The sequence below is a fragment of the Urocitellus parryii genome, chromosome 1 (assembly GCF_045843805.1).
Source record: "Urocitellus parryii isolate mUroPar1 chromosome 1, mUroPar1.hap1, whole genome shotgun sequence".
NCBI lineage: Eukaryota > Metazoa > Chordata > Mammalia > Rodentia > Sciuridae > Urocitellus > Urocitellus parryii.
Window position 1 is genome coordinate 181,646,904 of NC_135531.1, and position 25,851 is coordinate 181,672,754.

General features: G+C 35.2%; 1 protein-coding gene across 2 annotated transcripts in view; it reads left to right on the forward strand.

The window, feature by feature from the left end:
- Ptpn4 (protein tyrosine phosphatase non-receptor type 4) overlaps positions 1-25,851 on the forward strand; it is a 189,066-nt gene that overhangs the window by 22,427 nt on the left and 140,788 nt on the right. The gene's annotated exons all lie outside the window — the stretch shown is intronic.

The following is a 25,851-nucleotide window of genomic DNA, read 5'->3' on the forward strand; positions in this document are numbered from 1 at the left end:
CTAGATGTATGCATATTTATATCTCCAGCATCTAGTACTGTGCCTGCCAGTTAAGAGCTGCTCACATATTTATATGCATAAACTGGTGTTTTGAATGTACAGATTTTTTTTTTTTTAAAGAGAGAGTGAGAGAGAGAATTTTTAATATTTATTTTATTTAGTTCTCGGCGGACACAACATCTTTGTTGGTATGTGGTGCTGAGGATCGAACCCGGGCCGCACGCATGCGAGGCGAGCGCGCTACTGCTTGAGCCACATCCCCAGCCCCTGAATGTACAGATTTAGGGAACTCATTTCAGGGTTTGTAGGTTTTGAGTCTGTGGGTCTTTGTCTCTTGTTTCTCTGTCACTTCCTCTCACAGAGTATTTTAAATGCTATAGTATATAAATATGATGAATTGTCAAAGATTAAATAGCAAAAAAGGAACAGCCTCTGGTAAATAAGTTTGATGCAAGAAGTGGTACAAATTAGTTTCTTATATTTAACATACAGTTAATGAATATCAAATCTATTTTACATTATTTAGTAGTCAGTAACAGTTGAGTTGAGGATTATACAAAGGACATTTAGAAAATGCTGTTTGTATAGTGAATCAGTGTGCAGGTTCAGTGCTGTGCATGCAGGTGTCAGGTGATTGAACATGCTTAACATGGGATACTTTTTTCTTAGACTATATGATTTCTATTCCCCCTTCTCCCATTATTGGGCTTTGAACCTAGAGGCAGTTTACTACTCCCCCCACTTTTTTTATTTTGAGAAAAGGTCTTTCTCAGTTGTCCAGTTGGCCTCTCAGACTTGGGGTTCTACTGCCTCAACCTCCTTAATTGTTAGAATCACAGGAATGTGCCTCGCTTGTGGTACACCATTTCTTAAATAAAAAGCTTTTATTTAAGGTGTTGCATAAGAACTACTATATAACTAGGTTTGGTACATGTAAGTCTAGAGAGAAATTTTAGAAAAAACTTACAGCATTATTTATTTATTTTCTTCTACAGGATATCAGTTTTATAACTCATAGTTTTGATAGTGCTGTCCTTAGGGAATCTGGCTCCTTCTGTTTTACATTGCCAGGTTTAGTTTAGTGGAGCTCAGTGGTAGAGCACTTGCCTATCACGTGTGAGGTACTGGATTCGATTCTCAGTACCACATAAAATAAACAAAGGCATTTTGTTTATTTATTTTTTAGTTGTAGATTAAACAACTAAAAAATAAAAAAATAAGTGTAAAGAATTATCAGCTATCCATGTGCTGATGCACATGCCTGTGGCTCAGGAGGCCGGGACAGGAAGATTGCAAGTTCAAGGCCAGCCTCAGCAAAAGTGAGGTGTTAAGCAGCTCACACCCTGTCTCTAAATAAAACACAACTCAGTGGTTGAGTGCCTCTGAGTTCAATCCCTGGTATCCCCCCCTCCAAAAAAAAAAAAAAAAAAAAGTCATCCAGAAAACTTTTTGAGTGACTAATTGCTTGATTATTTTGGATAACAATGAATTTATTGTGTATACTTTGTTAAGTGTAAAAACATAATTTGAAAGGAATGTTTTCTCTTTCCTCACATTTTTTTATTTTTAAAAACTTCAGACCTGTGGAAAAGTAGCAAGAATCACATATTAAACATCCATATACCCTTTATATAATTTTACTAGTTGCTACTTTGCTTTATCTCTCTGTATATACTTTTAAAATTTCTATTTGGGAATTGTAGTCATCATGATCATAATAACACTTTATCCAAATGTTTTAGCATGCAAACATGAATCTTTAGGAACAAACACATTTTCCCATATAACCACATAATCACACTCAAGAAGTTTTGCATTGACACATGTTGGTATCTGAAATACAATCCATATCTAAATTTCTCCAGTTGTTCAAGCAACTTCTTTATGCCCTCTCTCCCTCTGAATCCATGATTGGATTAAGGATTGTACATTACTTTGGTTGTTAGGTCAACTTGGATGTTTTAACCCACAGTTCTTCCCCAGCCTTCTTGTACATCTCCTGCACATACATAAGATCCAGATTTTTTAAGATCTAGATAAGTTGTTTTGTAGATTGTCCTTCAATTTAGATTTAGACAGCAACAAGCTAAATTAGTTTAGTGACAGATGTTTCATTTAGTTTTCTCATCATTAGATTTGGGTTAAACATTTTGGCAAGAATACTGCATAGATGTTTTGTTCTCAGTGTTTGATATTAGGATGATGTTGAATTTGATCATTTGGTTAAGGTAGGCTTTGATAGGTTTCTCTATTAATAATAATCTGTGGGGTAACACTTTCAGGTTGTGTACCTTGTTTCCCAAATAAACTTTTGCCCAGTGATTTTAGTATTCATTTATGAGTCTTCCCCAAATCAGTTATGGTAATTGTAAAGTAGCAATTTTCTATTTCTGTAATTTCTTCTGTTTCATCATTTGACATTTTTATACAAAGAAGAGTTATTCCTCTCAGTTAAAAAAAAAAGTGTTAAGTTTGACCTATTAATTCTTGTTTTTAGAGTATCATAATCTATTCTTATTTATTTTGGAACTTAAATTGATTCATATTTAGCTAGTAGGAGTCCCATTAGATTTATTCTTTGACTTGTCCTCTTTAGAGTTTGAGGGCTTCATTTACTGGCACAGATATTTTACCCTCACCTTATATTTTCCTTGTTCCATCTCTGGGATCAGTAGTTTGTCCTAGAGTCTTAATTCTTTTAGTGGGTAGAATAATATAAGGGATTAGATATGCTTGGTGTTTGGGGAGCTTTTTTCCTTTTAGGTTCAAATAGTGGGCAGAGGTAGAGGTGGCAAGGCTACTTTTAAAAAATGATGGAATCCTGTCATCAAACAATACCTTATCTCCCATGCCATGGGATCTAACTTCTTAATCTCCTCTAGCCAGTGAGGTTCCTGGTAATATTAACACGTTTTTCATTTGTTCATTTATATAATACACACAGAATAGTTTCAGAATGGTTCAAAACTGTTACTGAGGGTGGGGCATGATGGCACTCATCTAATCAGCCCAGCTTCTCAGGAGGCTGAGGCAGGAGGATCTCATGAGCCAAAGAATAGTTCAAGGCCAGTCTGAGCAAGATAGCCAGATCCTGTCTGTCTGTCTGTCTGTCTCTCTCTCTTTTTAAATAACTTTTTAAAATTTATGTATGACAGCAGAATGCGTTACAATTCTTATTCCACATACAGAGCACAATTTTTCATGTCTCTGGTTGTATACAAAGTAAATTCACACCAATTCATGTCTTTATTCATGTATTTTGGGTAATAATGTGCAAGAAATGTCAAAAAAAAAAGACAACATTGACAACAAACTTACTGAGTAAATTTAAGTTTTTTTGTTGTTTTCTTTTCTTTTCTTTTTTTTTTGTTTATCCTTAAATATATTCTTCTGTGGATATACAGATAAGAGTAGAGGCAGGCAAATCACTACCTGATTTTGTATGGCCTATGAAATAGCATGCTTTTACTTTTTTAAAAAATTTTTTTTAGAGAGAGAGAATTTTAATATTTTTTTTTCTAGTTTTTTCAGCGGACACAACATCTTTGTTTGTATGTGGTGCTGAGGATCAAACCCGGGCTGTACTCATGCCAGGTGAGCGTGCTACCACTTGAGCCACATACCCAGCCCCTGCTTTTACATTTTTAAATGAAAAAAAAAAAATCAAAAGACTATTTTGTGACCAGTGAGAATGATATGAAATTCAGATTAAGTATTGGTAGAGTTTTGTTGGAGTACGCCATGCTCATTTGTTTATGTTGTTTATGGCTGATTTCAAGCTACAAAGATAGTAGTTGCAACAGAGATTATATGGTTTGTAAAAGCTAATTTTTTTTTTTTTTTTTTTAAATCTGGCTCCTTACCAGAAGTTTGTTTATCCTGGTCAAGAATACTGTGCTTAACAATTACTAGGATCAGGGCTGGGGCTGTAGCTTAGTAGCAGAGCACTTGCCTAGAATGTGTGAGGCACTGGGTTTGATCCTCAGCACCACATAAAAATAAACAAAGGCATGCTGTCCATCTACAACTACACAATAAACTAAAAACAAAAACAAAACAAACAAACAATTACTAGGATCATTTTCCACTCTGTGTGGTGATGATATCTATCTGATACATAGTTAGGTTCATTTATTTACTCAGTTCTCAAAGGATGTTTTTTAAATGTTGGAAATTAGAAATGATTAAATTTTAGAATTGGAAGAGTACTAAGAGATTATGTAATCCTGTACTGCCCCATAGGGTAAACACTAGTCTAATGTGGCCATTGAAGTTTAACTTAATTTTAAAAATTCTTGGCTGAGGGAATAGCTCAGGTGTATAGTGCTTGCCTATCATGTGTAAGGCCCTGGGTTTATTCTCCAGCACTGAAAAAAATCTTAAGTCATATGAGCCACATTTCAAATGCCTAGTCATGACATGTCTACAATATAAGACAGTATAAACAGTAGGTGAACAAAAGTTCTGTTCTTTTACAGATGAAGAAATGGAGGTTCAGAAAAATGGAGTGATGGTCTCAAGATAGTCAAAGTTAGAAACAGAATTAGAATGCTAAAATTCACTGTGTGTCAGTGGCTTACCAAGTGTTTAGTTACTAATGTAACAGCAATTTTTAATGGGAAACAAAGACCTCTGCCTTAGGCTTTGAAAACCCTTTCTTTGCTAACTTCCAGATGAGTGCAGCATAGTAACAGAAATTTTTGTATTTTGAGAGCTTAATAATTGACTGAATGGATGCCCTATTTTACTGCTTTGTCCATTCATTTGCATTTATTCATTTTTGTAATAGGACATTTTTCATTTGGTTATTGACTTAGGAAGCTGTTGGGAGAGGTTGGGGAAAATGGGCTGTGCTAATTAAAAAAATGAAACAACAAAGCTCGGATACTGATTCTCAGTAAGCCTGTAATCTTTTTTTCTGTTAATATCACTATCACAAGTTGGGTATAGTGGCACATATATGTAATCCCAGCTACTCTGGAGGTTTATGAAGACAGATCCCAAGTTTGAGACCAGCCTGGGTGATTTAGCTAGATCCTGCCTCAAAACACTTCACACATGAGCAGTGAGTTATTCTCTCTGTCCTTACTTTAACAACACATTTCAGGATATTTGGCTGTGACTTCTTTTCCCCTTTAAGTTTTCCTGGGAGTAGAGTTGAGGTGGGAAGATTGAGGAAACAATAGAACAAATCATGTGATAAATCAGATTTAAGATTTGCAAATTAGTGGTATCTTTTTTTCAGTAATATCTTTAATTTTTTTCCATGGATGACTTAAAAAGGACAATAAAAATAATTTTAGCATGGGAAGTAGTAGACATCATTATGACATAGTGGAAACGGCTTTTTTTTTTTTTTTTTTTTGGTGGTGGTGCTGGGGATTAAATCCAGGACCTTGTGCATGCAAGGCAAGCACTCTACCAACTGAGCTATATTCCCAGCCCGGAAACAGGATTCTTTTTGTGAATAAATAGATCTGGATTCAAGTGCTACTCTTTTGCCTGTGTAACCTTAGGCAAGACACTTAATCCTTTTGAGGCAATTAAAATAGTGGATTGTCATAGTTTTGAGTATTGATAAAATGAGAAATGATCCAGTTATTACCGTCTAGCAAACCATGTCAACACTTAATAACATAAACCAATCACCATTTTATTTATTTATTCATTTATTATTAGTTGCTCAAGACAATACAATGGTATGTCACATTTGATTGAAATGGGGTATGAATTCTCATTTTTCCACGTGTACAGATTGCAGGATCACATTGGTTATATAGTCACGTTTATACATACAGCAATACTAGTGTCTGTTGTATTCTGCTGTCCTTCCTTTGGGCTGGGGATATAGCTCAGTTAGTAGAGTGCTTGCCTCGCATGCACAAGGCCCTGGGTTCAATCCCCAGCACAACCAAAAGAAAAAAATCTCACCATTTTATTTTTATAGACTGTGAGTGAGGAATTCAGATGAGGCCCAGGAGCAATGGTTCTTTTCTGCTCCACAGTATCTTCTTGCTCAGCTGGGACTGGCTAGGGATTGGAACACTTAAGGGGCTGGAAAATTGATTTTTAGGATTGCTCATTCCTGTGTCTCATGACTGAAGGATGGGCTCAACTCAAGCTGTCGATATGGTCTCTTTGTATAGCTTGGATTTCTTACAGCCTGTTAGCTGGATTCTGAAAGGATGTATCCTAGAGAATGACTTCCAAGAGAGCCAGAAGGAAGCTAAAGGTTTTTCTGATGTCATCCTAAAAGTGGTATACCTTCAGATCTAGACTCTGTTGGTCCTCACAGTCACCTCCCCCTTCAAGAGAGATGACATAAACTCCCTAACTCCTGATGGGAAGAGTGTCTGTGCCATCAAAACCAAAACAAAATTTCTAATGATAGTCTGCGTGACTCATTCTTTTCATTTGCTATGCTTTATGATATTGAGTGGTGGAAAGGCATCATTAAGCTTCTTTTGGTAATTTGTTAAAGAAAAAGGACTATCTAGATGGAGTGGTTCATCTTTGACATTGTAGACATTTTGGATCACATAATTCTTTGTTGTGTTGGTTGGGGATGCTGTCTTGTGAATTGTATAATTTTTAATAGCATCAGTGGCCTCTACCTATTAGATGCCAGTAACACACCCTTCCCTACCCTGTTGTGATAAACAAAAATGTCTCAGACATGTTAAATGTTCCCCAGAAGCCCAAATAATCACTACTCTACGTTATTGTTAATCAAAGTGTGGGCCTGGTGTGTAATCCCAGCTACTCGGAAGGTGGAGGCAGGAGGATCACAAGTTCTAGGCTATTCTGGGCAGCTTAGTGACACCCTGTCTCAAAAAACAGAAAGAGTGGGGATGTAGCTCAGTGACAGAATGACTCTGGATTCAATCCCTAGTACCATTTAAAAAAAAAAAAGGTATGGTTCATAAACTATCCACATTAAATATCATTTGTAGGACTTGTTGAAAGTATTACAGAATCTGGAAATGATTCCCAGAAATCTGTGTATTTCAAAATGCCCTCAAGTGATTCTGATACCCACTGACATGAGAAAAACACTGATAAAGGTCATCTTTGGATACTTACATGAGCTGGGCATGGTGGCGCACACCTATAATTCCAGCAATTTGGGAGTCTAAGGCAGAGCCACGTAGCAAGACCATGTCTCAAAATTTTAAAACAGGACTGGCCGTATATAACTCAATGGTAAATTGCCCCTGGGTTCAGTCTCCAGTACCAGGAAAAAATAGCAGCAACAACAGAAAAACTTAAGTGGTTTACAGGCATATGAGTACTTTATTAACTGCTAATATGTTAATTTTAGGTAAAATTAATGGCATAGTAGACTTGTACACTACGCACATACTTTATTATTTTGGGTTCCACAAATAATTAGTGCAAATTGTAATCCATGCCCATTTTAGGAAGAAATTTTAAATTTTAATTATTTTTCTCAACTTTGTTTTAAAACTTTCAAACACAAAAAATATAATATAGGGGCTGGGGTTATGGATCAGCAGTAGAGCACTCACCTCACACGTGCAAGGCCATGGGTTCGATCCTCAGCACCACATAAAAATAAATAAATAAATAAATAAATAAAGTTAAAAAAATATAATACATATGGGCTGGGCTGTAGCTCGGTGGCAGAGCGCTTGCCTATCGTGTGTGAGATACTGGATTCAAGCCTCAGCACTACATTAAAAAAATGAACAAATAAAATAAAGTCATTCTGTTTATTTACAACTACAAAAAAGTTTTTAAAAAAAGATATGATGAACATTTATGTATTTGCCACCAAGAATCAGGTGTTGTTAAAATTTTGCCATGTATGCTTCTTGAGTATGTCTTATGAGAAAGAAGAGAAAGTGAGAAATCGGATGTTATCATAAAGTATGGAATCAAAGAGATAGATGTATTCTGTCACATATCAGGACACTTTTACTCAGATTACTTAATGAATTGATTTGTAAACTTTAAAAAATGCTTTGGTAGTACGAGCACCCCACCCCTCTTTTTCTTTTTGTGGTGCTGGAGATCAAATCCAGGGCCTTGAGCATGCTAGACTAGTGCTTTACAACTGAATTATAACCCCCCATCCGTAGTAAAACTATCTTTCCTTGCTTATTTCTTAGATACTTTAATACCACTTCAGTCAAATTATGCTTTTCTTTAATGTAATCTGTAACAATGCTCGTCTAAGGATTATCTGTGAATTGGTGCCAGTCTATTGGTTGTGAGGAAATAAGTACAGTAATTAAGTATTTAGAAACTTTTTAAATGATTGATAGACTTTGCTTTCTTTATATCTAATAAAAAACTGGGACCAATATTTTGTATATCTTTTACATTTTTATTTTTCTATTTGTAAAAGTACTTACTATATTTACAAAGTACTTACTGATCTTTGTTCTAGTTGCCTACTGCTAAGTAACAAACTATCTTAAAAGCTGGTGGTGTAAAACAATTGGCAGTCATTTATTTTGTTTGTGATCTGTGTTTTGTCAGGGGTTGGCTGGGAAAACTTGTCTCTTCTCCATGCAGAATCAGCTTGGGTGGCTCAGTTGAAATTGGCTCACTCACGAAACTGGCAAGTTGGTGCTGTCTGTCATCTGTGACTCTTTTTTAAAAAAAATATATATTTTTTAGTTGTAGTTGGACACAATACCTTTCTTTCTTTCTTTCTTTCTTTCTTTCTTTATTTATTTATTTATTTTTGTAATGCTGAGGATCAAGCCCAGGGCCTTGCACGTGCTAGTGCTACTGCTACTGCTGAGCCCCAACCCCCCAACCCCCTCATCTGTGACTCTTAATAGGGCAGAGGTCTTGGGACCTCAGTTTCTTTTCACATGTGGCCTGTGCATCCTCAGAGATTGGTGACTGGGTTCCAGGGATAATCATCTCCAGGCAAATCCAGGTGAAAATTGTATCATCTTTTATGACCTAGACTCCAAAGTCACTGTTATTTCTGCTCTACTCTTACTCTTTGAAGTAGCCAGAAATGATGGTCCAAATTTAAGGTAGAAGAGACATAAATTCTACTTCTTGATGTAGTGACAAAAATCTAGAAATATTGTTGCTGCCATTTTTGGAAAATGCAATCTGCCACATGCCGATTGAAAATGGAAAATACTGGGCTGGGGATACAGCTCAGTGGTTGAGTGCTATCTAGCATGTTTGATCCCAACCCTGCAAAAATTTAAAAAATGACTCTTCAACACAGGTAATTTGAGAGCTGCCACTCACCTAGTCCTAGTTGACATTCTGTTGGGCACTTAAGTGCTAGCTTAACTCTTAAAAATTTAGAGGGTACTTTGATATACTTAAGAAGACACTGTGTGGTGCAGTGGTAAAGAGATGCCAAAAGGCTGGTAGAAAACTTCTCATGGTGGCTTGTAGGCTTTAGAATTTTAAGTCTTTTCCTGGGCTGGTGGTAAGTTTTCCTTAAGGAATTGTCAGTTTCCTCCCTGGGCAATCAAACATGGCTGCTAGTGTTCTAGAAACCCATTTAGGAAATTACCCTGACTGAAAGAGAGTGATACTGATACAAAGCTCAGTTCTAGGTGCTAAGACAGTACATGATTAGTCTCTAAAGGGCTTAACAATCTTAAAATGAAAAATACATTTGACAAGACTTTAATGCTTAAGTATTCATATTAATTAATAGTATTAGTATTTAAGATTTTATTATTCTAATAGTAATACTACTATCAGAAGTAATGTTGTCTGACATTTATGTATCACTTTAAAAAATTCCAAGTTGTTTTTTCAAGTTCTTTGTCTTGCCTCAGCTAATACATTAACTATAGTAGGTCCCCAGGCTTAGCATAGTGCTTCCAACAAGTGGATACGTAATAAATATTTGAGGTATAGTAGTATAATTGCATCCTCTGCTGTCTGGTATACTAGATCTTGCACTTTCTAGTAGTGTGATATTGAGAGGGTATGTCACCTCTGTAAGCCTGTTTTGTCATCTTTAGAAATAAAGTTAATATCTCTCTATAAACTATATATAAAAATAGGTTGGGAGCATTGGGTATGTGTTTTTAAATTCTAATATTAAAGCCCAGTATATGTGATAACTAGATGAAATTTCTGGTGTTGAAGACTAGTATTAGACATTTTAGGTACTGAAATTTAAAAAGTGGTATGCTGCCCTCTAGGGGTAATGTGCTATTAAATTAATTCTTGAAATTTTTATCCTTTCTCCTGCAATATAAACTTGTTTTTGGAATAAATATGACATATTAAGCAGTATTTAAGTTTATTTTTGTCTTAATTTTGACCCTCTCCCATTTCTAGACTTTTACTGATATATGTTCATAAGAAAATTTAGGACCACTTTTTCTCTCAAATTAACTTGGTGCCCTTATATTAGTCTTATCTTTCCATCTTAAATTTCACTAGAACTTTTGGAAATAGATACACATTCTGTAAAAGTTAACAAAGGGAGAACTCCATTGATTATGTTTATTTAGAATAGGAGATGAGATCACAAATGATGGAAAGCTAATACCACAAATTCTACTAAAATAAATACAATAACAGCTTCACTAATTAACTTACTGACACAAGTCTGAAAGAACATTTATTAACTATGCAAACATATATCACCTTTTTATATATTAACATTTTAAAATCACTGTTAATTGTAATAAAATGCATACAATGAAATTTACCATCTTAATTTTTAACTGTACAGTTTCCTGATGTTAGAAACATTCATTTGGTTATGGAACCATCACTTTTATCCTTCTCTGAAATTCTCTTCATGTCTAAACACAAACTTCATTTCCCGTTCTCTTTCTGCTTTTGACTACACTAGATACCTCATATAAGTGAAAACACAGTGTTTGTCATTTTGTGATTGTTATTTTTATTGAGCATAACTGTCAAGAATAGTCTGATTTGCAGATTTTTCTTCCTTTTTAAGACCAAATAATATTCCATTTTGCTTTTACATTCAATGAATTCTTGGTTTGTTTCCAACTTTTGACTGTTATGAATAGTACTGCTATGAACGTGGGTGTACAGACATCTTTTGAGATCTGGCTTTTAATTCATTTGTGTATATATTTAAAAGAAGAACAGCCAAATCTTTTAATAATTCTATTTTTAATTTTTTGAGAAACCATCATACTGTTTTCCATAGTGGCTGCACCATTTAAATGTCTACCTATGAGTTTTTCATATATGCTCTTTATTATGTTGAGATAATATCCTCTATTCCTAGCTTACTGAGTTGTTTTCTCATGACAGGGTATTGAATTTTGTCACATGCTTTTTCTGCATTGAGATGAGCATGTGGTTTTCTTCTTCATTTTGTTATGTGGTATATTATGTTGATCAATTTTTGCATGTTGAACCATGCTTTTTCGTATGATGTACATTAAGGGACCAACTTCTGTTTTGCATATATGTATCCAATTGTCCCAGTTACTTTTTGTAAGTATTCACAAGTGTAATTCTAGATACAAGTCCCTTTTCAGCTATTTAGTTTACAAACACTTTGTCATATTCCCAAGGCTGTCTTTTCATTTTCTTTTTGTAAAATTTGCTAATTAGTTATACATGACAATAGAATGCACTTTGACACATCATACATTAATGGAGTATAATTTCTCATTCTTCTGGTTGTATGTGATGTAGAGTCACACCTGTTGTGTAGTCATATATGCACATAGGGACTGTTTGTATAATTTGGGGATGTATTATTCTAACTTCATTATTTTGTAGGTGGATATTCATTTTTCCCAGTACTGTTTGGTGAAAAGGCTCCATTTTTGTTGGCTGAATATTCTTGGAACCATTATGGAAAATAACTTGATCGTGAATATGTTTATTTCTGTCTTGGTCTGTTCCATTCATTTATGTGTTTTTCATTATGACAGCCCTGGGCTGCCTTAAATTATTGTAATTTTGTAATATGTTTTATTAAAGATGTTTTTAGTTGTGGGTGGACAATAGTACCTTTATTTTATTTATTCATTTTTATGTGGTATTGAAGATTGAACCCAGTGCCTCACATGTGACAAGCACTCCAACACTGAGCCACAATCCCAGACCATTTTGTAGTAAATTTTGAAATTGAAAATGTCTTAAAAATTCCAAAAATATTTTATGATTGTTTTGGTTATTTTGGATATCTTGCATTTCCATGTGAATTTTGTGATCAACTTGTCATTTTCTCCCAAAACAAAAATGAAGATGCAGTTTTGTTAGGGATATGTATTTAAAGAAACATAACAACAATATTACACAGAATTTTAAAAAATAGAAGAGTAGTGTTATGGTTTGGATGTGAGGTGTCCCCCAGAAACTCATGTTTGAGACAATACAAGAAGGTTCAAAGGAGAAATGATTGGGTTTTGAGAGCCTTATCTCAAATCAGTGAATTAATCCCCTGATAGTTATTAACTGAGTGGTAACTGAAGGCTGGTAGGGTGTGGCAGGAGGAGGTGGGCATTGTGGGTGTGGCTTTTGGGTATATATTTTGTATCTGGCTAGTGAATGGAGTCTCTCTCTGCTTTCTGATCACCATGTTCTTCCATCCTATTGTTCTGCCTCACTTGGAGACCTGAGGAATAAAGCCGTCTATCTATGGTTTGAGATCTCTGAAACTGTGAGCTGCCCCTAAATAAAGCTTTCCTCTTTTACAGTTGTTCTGGTTGGGTCCTTTAGTCACAGCAGCGAGAAAAGGTGACTAAAACAAGTAGATTCTGTATTTTTTGTTGGTAGAATGTTTTATAGGTGTCTGTTAGGTCTAATTAGTTTATAACATTGTTTAAATTTTCTGTTTTCTTGTTGATTTTTCTGCATATTCTGTCCATTATTGAAAAATAGATAGTAAAGACCAGCAATTTTACTTTCTATTTTCCCTCAAGTTATGTCAGTTCTTGCTTGATTATTTTGGGATGTTTGTTTACTAGCTGGCTGGGTGTGGTGGCACATGCTTGTTATCCCAGTGGCTCAGGAAGCTGAGGCAGGAGGATCACAAGTTCAAAGTGAGCTAGGCCCTGAGCAATTTAGTGAGACTGTCTCAAAATAAAAACGGGCAGTGGAAGTGGCTTTCATCAAAATCATTTGGTTACTGTTTTTTGTGGTATATCTTGTGTGTGTGTGAATGTGGTACTGGGTATGGAACCCAGGGCCTTGTACATCCTAAGCATGCTCTCCACCACCAAGCTAACTTCTAGCCCTTTGTTTTTATTTAATTTTGGAGCAGGGTCTTGCTATATTGACCAGGTTGGCTTTGAATTTAGAATTCTCCAGAGTCAGCCTCCCAAGTAGCTAGAATTATAGGTGTGCACCACCACACCCAGTTTGTAGTGTATCTTTTTATATCCTTTTACCTTCTCTTTGTTTACATTCTTCAGTCAGAAATGTGTCTTGTTGAGAGCATATAATCAGAACCGGTTTTGAAAAATTCATTCTTGTAATCTCTGCCTTTAGATTTAATCCACCATTTAATGTAATTATGGACAAGGCAGTACCATTTTGTATTTTTTTTTATATATCTTTTGTCTCCTGTATTCCTCCATTGTTGCTGTTTATTTTACATAGATATATTTTAGTCTGTTGTTTTAATTGTTCTGTGAGTTATATTTTTTAGAGACTTCCATGAACATTTATTTATAACTATGTACTTATGGATAATTTCAATAACGTTGAAATTTTGTTCCTAATTAAATAGCTCACCCTCCTTTTTTCTTATTTAATACTGCTGTCACATGAATTATGTCTTTATACCTTTATATATTTTTGTTTGTTTGTTTGTTCGTTTGTTTGTAACTTTCCCCTCCTATCTGATTTAAAAGACCACGAACACAAAATACATTTATTACTGTTGTTTATATTTATCCATCTAATAACCCTTATAGGTAATAGTTATTTTTTCCTGTGGATTTGAGTTACTATTCAGTATCTCAATTATTAATGTTTTTTTTCCTGGGGGCAGATCTGCTAATGACAGATTCTTTTGTTTTTTGTTTTATTTCTGGGACTATTTTAAATTTTTCTGTCTGTCTCTTTCTAAGCAGTGCTGGAGATTGAACCCCCCGGGGTCTTGTGTGTGCTAGGCAAGTGTTCCACCACTGAGCTGCATCCCAGACCATCCTTCATTTTTTTTATTAATTGCTAATAACATTACAATGATCTTGACATATCATACATTTGATCCAAATGGGGTACGTAATCTTAGTTTTCCACCTGTACAGATTGCAGGATCACATTGGTTATACAGCCACGTTTATACATACAGCCATACTAGTGTCTATTGTATTCTGCTACCCTTCCTATCCCCCCCACCCCCATCCTTCATTTTTTTAAAGCATTGTTTTACTGTACAAGGAGTTCTTTTTGACAGTCTTGATAGTCTTTTTTCTTTTTCTTTTTTTTTTAGTAGTTAGTATCATCCCACTGCCTTTTTACCTCCATTTTTCCTGATTAGATTTTGCCTCTTCTCTTGATGCTCCTAAGATTTTGTTTTTCTTTGGCTTTCATCAGTTTGATTACAGTGTGTCTATGGGTGAGCATCTTTGAGTCTGTCCTAGTTGGAGAACATTTAGCATCTTGGATGTGTACTTTACTTTTTCTGACCCAAGTTCAGGAAGTTATATGCCTTTATTCTGTCTTCTTTCTGTTTACTTTCTGTCTATCCTATTAGGTATAATGTTGATGAGCTTGGTGGTGTCTTATGTCTCAGGCTCAGTTTATTTATTTAGTTAAATTTTTTTTTTAGTTGTAGATGGACACCATACCTTTATTTTATCTTTATGTGGTATGAGGATTAAACCCAGTGCCTCACATGTACAAGGTGAGTGCTCTACCACTGAGTTAAAACCCCAGCCCCTCAGTTTATTTTTCTTTGTTCATTATTCCTTCTGTTGAGATTAGAAATTGTTAGTTAACTTCAAATCAGTTGACTCTTCTGTCTTCTCAAATCTACTGTTGAGCCCTGACATTAAAATTTTAGTTTTAAAAAAATATTTTTAAAATTATTTTTTTCAACTACAGAATTCTGAACTGCTTGTTTAAAAAGTAACTTCTGTGCCAGGAATGGTGATGCAAACCTGAAATCCTAGTGTTTTGGGAGAGTGAAGCAGAAGATAACAAATCTGAGGACAGCATCAGTAACTTATGAGACCCTGTCTCAAAAAGTAAAAAATTCTGGGGCATAGCTCAGTGGTAAAATACCCCAGGATTGAGTCCCCAGGACCAAAAAAAAGTAATTTTTATTTTTTTGTTCATACTCTGTTTGGTGTGATATTATTCTCATGCTTTTGTTTAGTTCATGGTAAGTTTTTTTTAACATACTTACAGTATGTTATAGTATGATTTATTTATTTATTTTTTTAGTAAATTCAGTGTCTGGACATCCTTGGGGCAATTTCCATTCATTCCTTTTTATTGCCCTATATGTGGATCATAGTTTCATGCTTTTTAGTTTGTTTTTGTCATTTGGTAATTTTGTGTTGTGTGTTGGATTCTACACTTTAAATTGTATTTTAGGGCTGGGGATATAGCTCAATTGGTAGAGTGCCTGTCTCAAATGCACAGGGTCCTTGGTTCGGTCCCCAGCACCATAAATAAATACGTAAATAAATAAATGTATTTTCACAGTTCTAGAATCAGTTCCTTCCTTGCTGGGTGGTTTATAGTTTTTGTTGCTTGTTACTATTTGTTTCTTTAGTAACCTTCCTGGATAAATTTTATAAAGTCTGTTCTGTTAACCACAGGTTGCCCCATTGTCTTGCTCATTTAACTTAGCCCTCAGGCAGTGAATGAACAGAGATTTCCATAAACATTTTGAAAGAGTAAGCCTTGCTTCCAGTCTTTGCTAAGGGTATTTTCAGTGTTCATTTTACAGCCCTGCTTTCACTCCTGACTTTGCAGAGCCTCAAGGTTAGGAGGTGAGAAATTTGAGCCTTCTCCACTCTTCCCTGAGCATGCACAGTTCTGCACATGCTAGTAGCCTTCTGGATTCCCAGAAATAATGTTGGAGCTTCTCAGAGTCCTTTCTGGACATATCATTTTCCACCTGTTCTCATTTTTGTCTTTGATCATCTTTTGGTTACTTCTGGTAACTGCAAGATAAAACAATTGCCAATTATATTTTTTTGAAAAGCAGCCTATATGAAAGGTGATTGGTAGTAAGCAGGTAGCAGTCAGGTAAAGTATGCATGTTGTGCAAGTAGCAATTTTCAGGTAGCTGATGAAATGGTCAAATAATGAGTCTCCCAACTTAGGACTTTTTGGCGAGTTCCATGCCTTTTCTACCCATTCAGTGATTGCAAAACCGCTTATTTCTTTAGCTATCATGACTGCTAGTTTGTTGATGGGAGAAGATGGGTAGAAGTCACATTAAAATGTTACAAAGTTAGTTGTTCTTACTGAGTTTCTGCTATTTGTCTTGAATTAAAGCACATCTAAGTGTTGCATTTATTTTGTTAATTTCCAGAGTATGGAAATGTTGATTTTGACAGTTTGTCAGTTGTCTTTTCACTTTATTTATTTATTTATTTTTAAATATTTTTTGTTTTAGTTGTAGTTGGACACAGTACCTTTTACTGTATTTTTATGTGGTGCTGAGGATCGAACCCGGTGTCCTGCGCGTGCTAGATGAACACTCTACGGCTGAGCCACAACCCCAGCCCCTGTCTTTTTACTTTAATGTAGAGAACTAGATTTTCAGAGGTCCTTATTTCATCTATCTATCTTTCTTTCTTTCTTTCTTTCTTTCTTTCTTTCTTTCTTTCTTTCTTTCTTTCTTTCTTTCTTTCTCTCTCTCTCTCTCTCTCTCTCTCTCTCTCTCTCTCTCTTTCTTTCTCTCTTTCTCTCTCTCTTTCTCTCTCTCTTTCTCTCTCTCTCCTCTCTCTCTCCTCTTTCTCCTCTCTCTCTCTCCACCAAATTGAAAAGTTGCCTTTAAAAGATGACAAAATAGGGGCTGGGGATGTGGCTCAAGCGGTAGCGCACTCGCCTGGCATGCGTGCGGCCCGGGTTCGATCCTCAGCACCACATACCAACAAAGATGTTGTGTCCGCCGAAAAAACTAAAAAATAAATATTAAAAATTCTAAAAAAATAAAATAAAAAAAAAATAAAAGATGACAAAATAGTTTTCATAGTTTAAAATTGGACATTGAGGGTTGGGGTTTTGGCTCAGCAGTAGAGTGCATGCCTAGTACGTGCGAGGCCCTGGGTTTGTTCCTCAGCACCACATAAAAATAAATAAGTAAAATAAAGGCATTGTATCCAACTATAACTAAAAAAAAATAAATATTAAAAAAAATTGGACATTGATGTCAACAAAATATAGTTGAGTTACTTTCAAGTGATTGATACCTGAGGGTTTTTTTCCATGTTAACACACCTAATGTGAATCTGAACCTAACTCAGTGCTTTCTTAATTGGAATAGTATTTTGTATAAGGTAATTAGTAATGTAACTAGGGTTTGTGTAAGTAACATTTATGTAATATTAACATGAAAAACATTAGTCTTTTCTAGGGAATGCACTTTAAGAACTAAGAGACTAGTTCCTAAGTTAATTTTTACTCCATTTCCTTTTGTTGCTTTATTTATACAAACGTACTTTATTTCCAATGACATTCTGTTTCTGCAAATGTAAATTATAGTGACAGTAATGGAAGGTTTTGATTTATGATTATGAAAATTGAGAAAAGTAGATTGAGAGGAGTGCTAGTTGTAAAGATGGAAAAGATACTGTTAATAGTTATAAAGTGCTTACTGGATGTGTTGTTGTATGGCTCCTCCTGGACTTCTCTCTGATCCAGTAATAAACTTTATAAGACTCAGGAGATATTAAAAGTATAGCTGTGTAATCCTCAATAGTTGTTATGGCAGGTAAGGTTGTTAGGATGTGATTCAAATGTGATTTTTCAGCTTCACATAATTGGAAACTAGGGTTATTTATTGTTCCTTTATTGGTCTGTAGAGATTGTAGTAACAGAGCTCAAACTACTAATTTCTATCTTAGCATTTTTTTAACCTCTTTAAGTGAAGCACAGAAGAATAATAAAATGATAAGAGTGATTATCTCAGAGACATCTGCTTCTTGGGTGTTTGGAAATATTTTATTGCCAAATTATCAGATACATCCAAGATTATCAAACAAATTAACCAGAACATTCTTTAAATTAATGATAAACCTAATATGAGTCCTTAGAAGCTAGGCATGGTGGAGTACACCTCTAATGCCAGCAGCTCTGGAGGCTGAGGCAAGAGATCATAAGTTGGACACCAGACTCAACAACTCAGTGAAACCTTTAGCAACTCAGCAAGACCCTATCTCAAAAAATAAAAAGGACTGAGGATGTGACAGTGTGCCCCTGGATTAGGTCCCTGGTACTGGAAGGGTTGGGGGGAGATTCCTCAGAAATAAGATGTATGGTAATGACATTTATTTATTTATTTATTTAGTTTTTAGTTTTAAAGGTGGCCATTGAAAAGGGAATGTCCACACACACAAAAAAAATATCTACAACTGACATCACACTTTATGATACAGTCTGCACAGTTCCTCTAGATTCTTTTAAAAAGCCTTTGGTCCCATTATGTTCTTTTCATTGAAAGAGATGCACTCATTATTCTTAACATCTCCCCCTCATTTATACGAGAATATTTGAGTTGAATATACAGTCATCCTCTGGTATCTATGGGGGATTAGTTCTAGGACCCCAGAAGTTCCAGGACCAGCAAATCTGAGGGTGCCCATCTGAGGGTGCCCAGATTCCTTATATAAAATAGTGTGGTATTTGCATAAAATCTGCACACATCCTCTTGTATACTTTAATCATTTCTAGTATATACTTAATACAAATAAATGTTATGAAAATGGTTGTAATCCTATAATATTTAGGGAATAATAAGAAAAAAACATGTTACATGTTCAGTGCGGACACAATTTTTCTGAATATTTTCTATGCATGATTGATTGAATCCAGTGGTGCAGAATCCACAGATATGGAGAGCTGACTTTTTCAGGATTTTGTTAGAGAAATCCAGTTTTCCTGCATCTTTGTAAAATTTTCATTATTTATTTTATATTTTACTACTCACATAAGTATATAAATGATATCTCATAATCTTAAATTTTCATTTCTCTAATGAGATTGAACATTTTTTATGTACTTAATTGGCATCTGAATATTTTATTTGAAATGTCTCTTCATGTTTTTAGCTCATTTTCTATTTGTTTTCTAACAATCGCACTTTGAGAGTTCATTAGATATTCTAGATACTAGTCAGATAAGTAGTTTATAAAAATTTTTCATTGCCAATGTCTGGGCTTGGCACAAGATTACGAGCCACTCACAACTTTGTAGATTCAAACAGCAATTCTTTATTCCCAAACTCACACCGGCCTCCACACACGTTCAGGGGAAATCCCGTTCTGCCGCCCCCTTCACCTACTCCATGAGGCTTTTTTCCAAATCCCCTTTGAATCTCACGAGAACTCAACGGGAACAAGCAGCAGGAACACCCTATTCCCAGCAGCAATAATCTTTAACCTCGAACTTCCCTAAAACCACATTGTCTTAAATTGAGAATGCCCTAAACCCAAGGACCGGGATACTTCCTCAAACCTGCAGGATACACCTGAAACCTGGATCCACCCTCGATCACCTTGAGCAGGGTCACCTTACATGCAATGTCAACAGCGAAATTCCAAGGCAAGTCCATTTAACATGGGGTACGCTGGCAAGGAAATTTTGATGCATCATTCCTACTTGGCAATGGCCCTCAGCATTTCATAGTGTGTAGTTTCAAAGTTTTTGTCCTCTTAATGTCTTTTGCACCGAATTTTGAAGGTGTTTTTTTCAAGGGCAGTACCCACAATTAAACCCAGGGGTCCTTAACCACTGAGCCGCATTCCCAGCCCTTTTAAAATATTTTATTTAGATTTGTCACTGAATTGCTTAGGGCCTCAGCCTCCCAATCCTTGGGATTACAGGCATGCGCCACCATGCCTGGCAGAATTTTGAAGTTTTGATGAAATACCCAGTTTGTCAGTTTTTTTTTTTGTTTTTTTGTTTTTTACGTTTATGAATCATGCTTTTGGTGTCACATCTAAGAACATTTCACCAAGTGTAGGTACGGAAGATTTTTACATGTTTTTCTTTTTTTGGTGGCGGTGGGGGGTAGGTAGGGTTGGCCACTGGGGATTGAACTCAGGGACACTTGAAAACTGAGCCTCATCCCCAGCCCTAATTTGTATTTTATTTAGAGAAAGGGTCTCACTGAGTTGATTAGCACCTTGGTTTTGCTGAGGCTGGCTTTGAACTTGTGATTCTCCTGCCTTAGCCTCCTGAGCTGCTGGGATTACAGGCTTGTGCCACTGCACCTGGCTTTTTTTTATTTTTAGCAGGGAGCGGGTGATGTTTTCTACTGGAAGTTTTGCAGATTTAGGTTTTAAATGTAAATTTGATTCAATGAGTAACTTTCGCTATGAGGTTTAGGTTGAGGCTCCTTTTTTATTTTGGATATAGCCAATTTTTCCAGCACTGTATGTTAAAAATGACATCTCTTCATTGAATGGCTTTTGCACCTTTGTTAAAAATCAATTGCCTGTACTTATTTTAGTTCACTGACCTGTGTATCTCTGCTGCTATTACCACAGTCTTGATTACTGTAGCTACATAATTAAATCATAAAATCTGGGAGTGATGATTCCTACTTTGTTCTTATTTGGGGTAGGAGTAGAGTTGTTCCCTTTTTTTTTCTTTTTTCAAAATAATTTTCTTTTTTAACTATTCTGATTACTTTGCTTCCCTGCTCTTCCCCCCCCGCGCCCCCCCCCCCCATTGGCAATTAAACCCAGGATGTTTACCATTGGGCCACATCACTAGCCCTTTTTAAATTTTGAGACAGGGTCTCACTGAGTTGCTGAGGCTAACCTCAAACTTGTGATGCTCCTTCCTCAACCTCTTGAGTCACTGAGATTATAGGTGTGTGCCACCATGCCCAGCTATTTCCTTTGCTTTTCCATATAAATTTAGAATAATCTCTCTCTGCAGAAAAAGCCTACTGGGAATTTGGAGAGAATCGACATCTTTATTATATTGAGTCTTCCAATTCATGAACATATTATGTCTCTCTATTTATATAGATCTTTGATATTTGTCAGCATTTTTTTAGTTTTTAGCATAGAATTTCTGTTTTGTTAGATTTACACTTAATTTTTTTAATTTTTTGTTTAGTAGTTGAAATGGGGTTACATTTTAAATTTGACTCCGCATATTTATTTCCAGTAGACGCAAATGAAGTTGATTTTTGTATGTTAGTGTATCCTGTGACCTTGCTAAACTCACTACTTCAAGTGTTTTGTAGATTCCTTGAGGTTTTCTACATAGACTTCATGTCATCTGCAAATAGTAAGTTTTATTTCTTCCTGTTTATGCTTTTCCCCCTTACTTTATTGCCCTGGTTAGGACTTACAGCTTTAAGTTGAGTCAAGTGGTGAGAGCAAACTCCCATCCTTGTTTTGTTCCTGGGAGAAGACATTCAGGTTTTAGCCAGTCATTATGTGTAATGCTAGCTGTAGTTTTTTTTTTTTTTTTTTTTGTAGACATCTTTAATTATGTTGAAGAAGGTTCCCTTTATTTCTAGATTTTGAGAATTTTTATCATGAATGGGTGGTGGATTTTGTCATGCTTTTCTGCTTTGGTTGGAAATATTGTGATTTTTAAAAAATTCTGTTAATTTGCAGGATAGTACTGGTCCCATAAAATGAGTTGAGAAGGGTTCTTTCCTCTTTTGCTGTCTGGAATAGATTGCGTAGAAGTGGTTATTAACTTTTTGTTAAGTAGTTGGTATAATCCTCCAGTGAAGCCATCTGGATCTGAAGAGTTATTGGAAGTTTTAAAATTATAAATTCAAATTTTAAAATAGTAACAGAGATGTTTAAATTACCTTTTATATTGGTTAAATTCTGCATTTTGTGCCTTTTTAGAAATTTGTCCATTTTATGTGTCAGACTATTGTACTTATGTATAATAATGGATTTCTGGTTTTTATTTCAGTTCTACAGTTTTTGCTTCATAAATTTTGGAGCTCTGTTGGTGCATTCACAGTTAGGATTGCTGTGTCCTGGTGAATTGACACTTTTATCATTATGTACTATCCCTACATGTTCCCAAGAATTAATTGTTCTAAATCTGAATTCGACTTTATCTGATGTTCATATGGGCACTCCTGTTTGTGTGTATTAATGTTTCCTTGATAAGTCTTTTCCCATAATTGCACTTTCCACTTGCCTATATTGTTAAATTTGTGGAGAGTTTCTTGGAGGCAGCTTACAATTTGAGTCATGGTTTTGTTTGTTTTTTTTCCCCTCCTTTGCTAATGGCTGACTTTTAATTGGTGAATCTTTGTATAATTTTTTTATTTGTTTTAATTTGTTATTCATGACAGTAGAATGCATTTATGCACTTTGATAAGAATCTTTTTAAAAAAAATATTTTTAGTTGTAGATGGAAACAATACCTTATTTATTTTCATGTGGTGCTGAGGATTAAACCCAGTGCCTCACAGGTTCGAGGCAAGCGCTTTACCACCGAGCCACAACCCCAGCCCTAATTTTTTTTTTTTTTGGAGTAGAGAGTTTTTATTTCTTTTTAAAAATGTTTTTATTCTAAATTGTTATATATGACAATAGAATGCATTACATTTCATATTATACATATGGAGCATATTTTTTCATATCTCGGTCGTATACAAAGTATATTCACACCATTCGTTGCCTTCATACATGTACTTAGGGTAATGAGATCCATCTCATTCCACTATCTTTTTTACACCCCTTGCCCCCTTTCTTCCCCTCCCTCTCCTTTGCTCTATCTAGAGTTTGTCTGTTCCTCCCATGCTTCCCCTCCCAACCCCACTATGAATCACCCTCCTTATAATAGAGAAAACATTTGGCATTTGTTTTGTTGGGATTGGCTTACTTCACTTAGCATTATATTCTCCAATGCCATGATTTTATTCTCTTGTATTGCTGAGTAATATTCTGTTGTGTATAAATACCACATTTTCTTTATCCATTCATCTTCCGAAGGGCACCTAGGTTGGTTCCACAGTTTAGCTATTGTGAATTGTGCTGTAATAAACATTGATGTGGCTATGTCCCTGTAGTCTGCTGTTTTTAATTCCTTTGGATATAGACCAAGGAGTGGAATAACTGGGTCAAATGGTGGTTCCATTCCAAGTTTTCCAAGGAATCTCCAAACTGCTTTCCATATTGGCTGCACCATTTTGCAGTCCTACCAGCAATGTATGAGTGTGCCCTTTTCCCCACATCCTCGCCAATACTTGTTGTTGTTAGTATTCTTAATAGCTGCAATTCTGACTGGAGTTTTGATGTGCATTTCTCTAATAGCTAGAGATGTTGAACATTTTTTCATATATTTGTTGGTTGGTTGTATATCACTTTCTGAGAAGTGTCTGTTCAGTTTCTTGGCCCATTTATTGATTGGGTTATTTGTTATTTTGGTGTTTAGCTTTTTGATTTCTTTATATACCCTAGAGATTAGTGCTCTATCTGATGTGCAAGTGGAAAAAATTGCTCCCAAGCTGTAGGCTCTCTATTTACCTTGTTGATTGTTTCTTTTGCTGAGAAGAAGCTTTTTAGTTTGAATCCATCCATTTATTAATTACTGATTTTAATTCTTACGCTATAGGAGTTTTATTAAGGAAGTAGGGTCCTAGTCCAGTATGACGGAGATTGGGGCCTTCTTTGTCTTCTGTTAGACATAGGGTCTCTGGTTTAATTCCTAGGTACTGAATCCACTGTGAGTTTAGTTTTGTGCATGGTGAGGATAGGGGTTTAATTTCATTTTGTTGCATATGGGTTTCCAGTTCTCCCAGCACTATTTGTTGAAGAGGCTATCTTTTCTCCAATGTATGTTTTTTGCACCTTTGTCTAATATAAGATAACTGTAATTATGTGGGTTAGTCTCTATTCTGTACCATTGGTCTACCAGTCTATTTTGGTGCCAATACCATGCTGTTTTTGTTACTATTTCTCTGTAGTATATAGTTTAAGGTTTGCTATAGTGATGCCACCTGCTTCACTCTTCTTGCTTTAGCTATTCTGAGTCTCTTATTTTTCCAGATGAATTTTATGACTGCTTTTTCTATTTCTATGAGGAATGTCATTGGGATTTTGATTGGAATTGCATGTATAGTGCTTTTTGGTAATATGGCCATTTTGACAGTATTAATTCTGCCTATGTAGTTGATGAATCTTAACATGCTAAAACTATTTCTCATATTACTTTTATACTTATATAATTATTACTGGAGGTAAAGTCTACCTGGTCCCTCAGGATCAGCTAATTAAGCCGAGGGACAAAAGATGTTGAGGCAAGGAAGTTGACCTTGACTGAAAAACTGACTCAATAAGAAGAAAGGGGAATCATGTGTCTAACACCCTTCTTAAGGTAAATTTGATCCAGGTAGCTTATATAGGTGGTTGATGGGTGTTCCCAAGCTGGTGGGCATCTTCCTGCAGCTGTGTGCATCTTCCTGCAGTTGGAGGGCAGATGATGCACATCCTACTCAGATAACTTAGTTATGTAGTGTTTTTTGGCTTCTGTTTCAGAAACAAAGATCACTTATTATTCTTTTGGGCTCTCTCTCTCACTGATTGGGTTATTAACATAATAAACCATGGACAGCCTAGAGTGGCTATTTGAAGTTCGTATAATTTGAATTGGAATGTAGCTTTCTTGTGGGGGTGGGATGGGAAGACCCTTTTGGTCATGCCAGTTAATTGTCAGACTCCCTGTAATGGAAAAGAACATACTTCGTTTAGTTATATACTATAAACACAGGCTGTGAAGGTAAAATGTCTGCAGTTCTTTGTTTCATAATGTTGACTTTTACTTTCAGCTTTTACCTATTGACATGAATAGAAATCAACTTTAAATGAATAGCACTGATTTGAAATGTTTCTTTTTTTATTATTTTTTATTTACCCATTTTCACATTGCTTACTACTTTTCTTTACCCATATTAAAACTTCCTAAATACTTACATTTCTTCCTACTTTAGTTTATCTAATTGATTTTAAGGTAAAAATTTTATGAATTTTAAATGTTGAATCAAGGAATATCTGAAAAATGTTTTGAGTTTTCTCTAACATGAATGTTAGTTTTCTGGATATAAAAGCCTGTGTTTCTATTATTTTTCCCCCCAGAACATTGGAGCTGCAGCTTCATTGTCTTAACATGTAGTTGATATCATTATGATTTCTGTTCTTCTATAGACATTCTGTTTTTCCTGTTTTCTTAGGTTAAAAATTCAGAAGCAAAGATTGGTAGGCTTAAGTTTTCTCTTTAGTTTTTATTTTAGTTTGTTTTTTTTTTGTTTGTTTTTTTAACATCTTTATTTATTTTTATGTGGTACTGAGGATCGAACCCAGTACCTCACATGTGCGAGGCAAGCATTCTATCACTGAGCCACAACCCCAACCTGGTTTTTATTTTGTAAGGACTATGTTTGAGGATAGTTGAAATGAAGGTTATTGTTATATTTAAAAACAAAGAAAACCTCCCATGTTTTCCTAAAATCTTAAGTTTTCTAGGGAATGGCCTAAAAGTTATCTTACCTTTTGTCATTCTATAATGATTTTAAATACTTGCATTAGTGAATAACATTCAGCTTCCTGAGGTGGCATTACCCTCTTCCTTATTTATGTATTTTAAATTGTAATGTGACTTCCTGAAATTTTAGAATATTGAATTCTCTTTGGAGCAGTTAAAAATAAAGCCTTTTTTAAGGCAATAAATATTTGTTTAGATGATGAAATATATATTTGTGTGTATATGTATTTT